Raw genomic sequence first — 6,322 nt, forward strand, 5'->3', positions numbered from 1 at the left:
TTCTTAGAATCTTTCCACCCCATCTTCCAAGTTGGTCCCTGATCCTCAAGGGAAGAAGGTACAATGTAGATGTATCATTTGGACATGAGAATTCCAGGATTTCTTATTCTCCGTGTTTGACCAGCCTCTGTATAATTGTCACCTTGTGTAAAAAGAAACTTCTCTGATGAGGATTGGAGTATGCATTAATTTATTAAGATAAGAACTTACAATGCATGTATTACTTTGCCCATTTAGCAGAATAGTATTAGATTAACTCCAAGGACCTATGACCTAGACAGCAATGGGATTTTTTTTTTTTTTTTTTACCAGTTAATGGTATCAGACATGAGTCCCATCTTGTGGAACGAACCTTAAATCCAGTCTGAAAATTAGTCAAATATTTCTACAGCATTTATGTCACTATTACACCAATGGGATATCTTTCCAGGCCAGTTGTAATTATAGCTCAGTAGTTCACATTGGAGTATGACTGTTGTCCATTTTTCTCTCCCTATAATATGTGTAGCACCTTCTATCCTTATGAGAGTTAACGAGTGGACATGAAGTTTCCTGGTCTATATCAGCTTGATTTCTCTGTGTTCTGTGATGCAGCATCAAGTTCAGAAGGGTAACTAAAAGCAACAGCAGCAGCCTATCGTCTTCGAGGGAGTTCTATGAGACCTCACTGATCATCAACACACACACAAAAAGGTACTTGGCACTGGGCTTTCCAGTTGGTTGATATTGCAAACCCTTTCAGCTCCTTCAGTCCTTGCCCTAACTTCTCCACTGGGGTCCCTGTGCTCAATCTGATGTTTGCCTGTGTGCATCCACATCTGTATTGGTCAGGCTCTGGCAAAGCCTCTCAGGGGACAGCTATACCAGGCTCCTATCAGCAAGTGCTTCTTGTCATCAGCAATATTGTCTGGGTTTGTTGTCTGCAGATGGGATGGATCCCTAGGTGGGGCAGTCTCTGGATGGCCTTTCCTTCAGTCTCTGCTCCAATCTTTGTCTCTGTATTCCTTTTCACAGGAGGAATTCTGGGTTAATATTTTTGAGGTGGATGGGTGGCCCTGTCCTTCAACAGGGTGTGTGTGTGTGCCTACCCAGTGGATATGGTCTCTACAGGTTCTATCTCCCCTTTGTTGGGTATTTTGGCTAACATCTTCCCTGTTGGGTCCTGGGAGCCTCTTGGGTCTCTGGTATCTTGAACTTTCTAGTGGTTAACCTCAGTTCCCCTTCCCCCACTGCTATACATCTCTTTTGAAATTCCTGATCCTCTGTGCTTCTCCCCCATCCTCCCATATCTGAAAGAGTTCCCCCCATCTCCCTCCTCCTCCTCTCTCCTTCCCAGATTCCTCCCTCTATTTCCTGAGATCATTTTCTTTCCCCTTCTGAGTAGGACTATAGCATACACACTTGGGTGTGGTCATCTTTGTTCATGGGTTTCATATGGTCTGAGAGTTGTACCATGGGTTTTCCAAGCTTTTTATTATTATTATTATTATTATTATTATTATTATTATTATTATTATTATTATTTTGCTAATATCCACTAGTCAGTGAGTATATACCATGTACGTTCTTTTGTGACTGAGTTACCTCACTCTCAGAATGACACTTTCAAGTTCCATCCATTTGCCTGGGAATTTCATGAAGTCATTGTTCTTAATAGCTGAGTAGTTAGTACTCCATTGTGTAAATGTGCCACATTTTCTGTATCCATTCCTCTGTTGAAGAACATCTGGGTTCTTTCCAGCTTCTGGCTATTATAAATAAGGCTGATATGAACCTAGTGGAGCATGTGTCCTTGTTATATGTTGGAGCATCTTTTGGGTACATGCCCAGGAATGGTATACCTGAGTCCTCAGGTAGAACTATTTCCAATTTTCTGAGGAACCACCAAACTGATTTCCAGAGAGGTTGTACCAGCAATGGAGGAGTGTTCCTCATTCTCCACATTCTCATCAGCATCTGCTGTCACCTGAATTATTTTTATCTTAGCCATTCTGACTGGTATGAGGTGGAATCTCATAGCCTTTGATTTGCATTTCCCTGATGACTAAGGATGTTGAACATTTAAGTGCTTCTCAGCCATTCAAAATTCCTCAGTTGAGAATTGTCTGTTTAGCTCTGTAACCCATACTTAAATAGGGTTACTATGTTCTCTGGAGTCTAACTTCTTGAGTTCTTTGCATATTTTAGATGTTAGCCCTCTATCAGATGTAGGGTTGGGATTCTTTTCCCAATCTGTGAGTTGCCATTTTGTCCTATTGACATTCTCCTTTGGCTTACAGAAGCTTTTCAATTTTATGAGGTCCCATTTGTCAATTCTTGATCTTAGAGCATAAGTTCTGTTCAGGAAAATTTCCCCTATGTCAATGTGTTCAAGGTTCTTTCCCACTTTTTCTTCTATTAGATTCATAGCATCTGGTTTTATGTGGAGGTCCTTGATCTACTTGGACTTGAGCTTTATACAAGGAGATAAGAATGGGCTAATTTGCATTCTTCTACATGCTGACTGCCAGTTGAACCAGCACCATTTGTTGAAAATGCTGCATTTTTTTTCCTTTGCCAAAGATCAAGTGACCAAAGGTGTGTGGGTTCATATCTGGGTCTTCAATTCTATTCCACTGATCTACCTGCATGTCTCTATACCAATTCCATGTGTTTTATATCACTATTGCTCTGTAGTATAGCTTGAGGTCAGGAATGGTAATTTCCCCAGAAGATCTTTTATTGTTGAGAATGGTTTTTTCTATCCTGGACTTTTTGTTATTCCAGATACATTTTAGAATTGCTCTTTCTATCTCTGTGAAGAATTGAGTTGGAATTTTGATGGGGATTGCATTGAATCTGTAGATTGCTTTTGGTAAGATGGCCATTTTTACTATGTTAATAATGCTGATCCATGAGCATGGGAGATCTTTCTATCTTCTGAGGTCTTCTTCAATTTCTTTCTTCAGAGATTTAAAGTTTTTGTCACACAGATTGTTCACTTGTTCAGTTATTGTCACACCAAGATATTTCATATTATTTGTGACTATTTAAAGGGTATTGTTAAAAAAAATTTTTAAAAAAATAAAGGGTATTGTTTCCCTAATTTCTTTTTCAGCCTGTTTATCCTCCACTCAGAGGACAGCTACTGATTTGTTTGAGTTAATTTTGTATCCAGCCACTTTGCTGAAGTTATCAGCTGTAGGATTTCTCTTGAGGATTTTTTTGGGGGGGGGGAGGGTCACTTATATATACTATCCTGTCATCTGCAAATAGTGGTATCTTGAATTCCTCCTTTCCAATTTGTATCCTTTGATCTCCTCCTGTTGCCTAATTGCTCTCGTTAGAACTTCAAGTATTATATTGGATAGGGGAAAAGTGGGCAGCCTTGTCTAGTCCCTGATTTTAGTAGGATTGCTTCAACTTTCCATTTAGTTTGATGTTGGCTATTGGCTTGCTGTATATTACTTTTATTATATTTAGGTGTGGACCTCGAATTCCTGTTCGCTCCAATACTTTTTGCACAAAGGGCTGTTGTGTTTTGTCAAAGGGCTTTTCAGTACCTAATGAGATGATCATATGGTTTTTTTCTTTGAGTTTGTTTATATAGTGAATTACCATACATTGAACCATCCCTGCATCCCTGGGATGAATTCTACTTGATCGTGGTGAATGATTGTTTTGTTGTGTTCTTGGCTTTGATTTGCAAGAATTTTATTGAGTATTTTTGCAACAGTATTCATGAGGGAAATTGGTCTGTAGTTCTCTTTGTTGAATCTCTGTGTGTTTTAGGTTATCAGTGTAACTGTGGCTTCATATAATGTATTGGCTACTGTTCCTTGTGTTTCTATTTTATGAAATACTTTGAAAAGTATTGATATTAGGTCTTCCTTGAAGGTCTGATAGAATGCTGCACTAAAAACATCTGGCCCTGGGGTTTTTTTTTTGGTTGAGAGACTTTAAATGACTGCTTCTATTTCCTTAGGGGTTATGGGATTGTTTAGATGGTTTATCTGATCCTGATTTAACATTGTACCTAGTATCTGTCTTGAAAATCATCCATTTCATCTAGATTTTCCAGTTTTCTTGAGTATAGGCTTTTGTAGTAGGATCTGATAATTTCTTAAATTTCTTCAGTTTCTGTTGTTATGGCTCCATTTTCATTTCTGATTTTGTTAATTTGGATACTGTCTCTGTGCCTTCTGGTGAGTCTGGCTAAGGGTTTATCTATCTTGTTGATTTTCTCAAAGTACCAGCTCCTGGTTTTGTTGATTCTTTGGATAGTTCTCTTTGTTTCTACTTGGTTGATTTAAGCCCTGAGTTCAGTGGTTAAGAGTACTTGCTATTCTTACAGAGGACCCAAGTTCAGTTCCCAGCACTCATATCGTGTGATTTGCAGTCATCTGTATGTCTATAACTTCAGCTCCAGGGGATGGGGTTGAGTGCTCACTGCTATTTTGCACAGTAAAATGGCACAGTTGGAATTCTCGCACTCACACCAGGTAGCTCACAACTGCCTTTAACTCCAGCTCTGGGGATCCAGTGCCCTGTTCTGGTATCCATAGACACTGAAAGACACATGTTCATATCAACACAGAAACATACACATAATTTAAAATAACCCATATTCTTTTGTTTTTTTAAAAAGTGATGTTGTTGGTTTGAAGTAGAATGACTAGTTATTCCAAAGTTAGAGGGGGTGGAAGGAAAGAAAAACACTCCAGATTAAATAATTGAATGGATAGTAAGGTTATAAGTTATGTGGGAGATGAATCTTATGAAAAAGCTTTCGGATCAAGCTGGCTAAAGTTAGAAAGTAATTAAAGTGTTTCTGAGACTTGACCACCCATATCAAAGGTGTAAGTATGCAGGATAGTAATTTGTTAACCAATGTTCTTACTCCGGGAAGGGTTGTATTCTAAAATTTGACAAAATATGCCTTTTGAAATTATTGAATGGAGACAAGCATTAGACTCAACAATGCTCCTCACAAAATTTAGCACACTCAATAAGTGGTCTTGGATCCTCTCTGAGTTGTATTTGTGTGGGTAAGTTAATGTGCTTAAAAAAATTATGAGGGGCTAGAGAGGTGGCTCAGTTATTGAGAACTCTTACTCCTGCTGTTGGAGAGGAAATGGGTTCGACTTTCAGTACCCATGTGGTGGCTCACAATTTCCTGTAACTCTAACTTTGAGCATTTGGTAGCCTCTGTGATCTCCTAGATGCATGTGTGCATATATATTCATGCAAATTCATATTCATTCACAGAAATAAAAATAGTATTAAAAATTATGACACTCAAATAGAAACCTGATATGCCTGATCTGATCATAATTATTTTAGAAGACTGGAATAGACACTGGGTTTTGTAAATGGTAATTTTAATATAAATGTATGCTGTAAATTAATACAGCAGCTGTTTTTCTTTATCCTAGCTAATTCCCCAATAATGACACAGAGAGACCAAGATTTATTTAAGCCTTTACAACAATACCTGGGCAGTCATTTGATATATATTTAAGCCTTTAAGCTAATCTACCTACCTTCCAGCCCAAATCACCATAATGCTTGCATTTAGGGCCTTCCATGCTCTAACTAAGTTCTCATGATATCTTATCTGTTATCTCCTCTTTGTTCAATTTGTCTTACTCTTCTCACTTTCTCTCTTTCCCCTGGCTGGCCGAAGTCCGTCCTATTCTCTCCTCTGTTTAGCCATTGGGTAATCAGCCTTTATTAGTAAGGTAGAGAATAAATGATAAACATTGCTTACGCAAATTTGACACAGGAGATTCTTGACATAAGCATTACAGTGCTGTGGCCATATTGAAACAAGATATGAGGGGCAGAGAAATTAGCATTTGCATAACACAAGGATTTTACACAATGCACAAAAACATTATTCCTACAGAGTTTTCTTGTCAATTTTGTGAATCTTACAGTGAAATTTCAGCTGGTCTCTGACTGTGGTGTGGTGACGTCAATGAATCATTCCTCTACAAGTTGTATTTGTTGTGGTGCTTTATCACAACAGTACAAACGTAACTAACACACACAGAGCCACCTTGGGCAGCATCATTTCATAGATGTTATTTTTTTCTTGCTTGAAGCACTGTCATTTCCAGGTAAGTTCACCCTCACCAAGGGGGACCCTACTAAGTATACATTTCTGATAGCATAAAGATCTTATTTTTGGACAAGATAAAGGCTTCTTATAATACTAGCAGAGAAACTCTTCCTAAAACAGCTGTCTTAGTCAGGGTTTCTATTCCTGCACAAACATCATGACCAAGAAGCAAGTTGGGGAGGAAAGGGTTTATTTGGCTTACATTTCCATACTGCTGTT

The sequence above is a fragment of the Mus pahari genome, chromosome 11 (genome assembly GCF_900095145.1).
Source record: "Mus pahari chromosome 11, PAHARI_EIJ_v1.1, whole genome shotgun sequence".
NCBI lineage: Eukaryota > Metazoa > Chordata > Mammalia > Rodentia > Muridae > Mus > Mus pahari.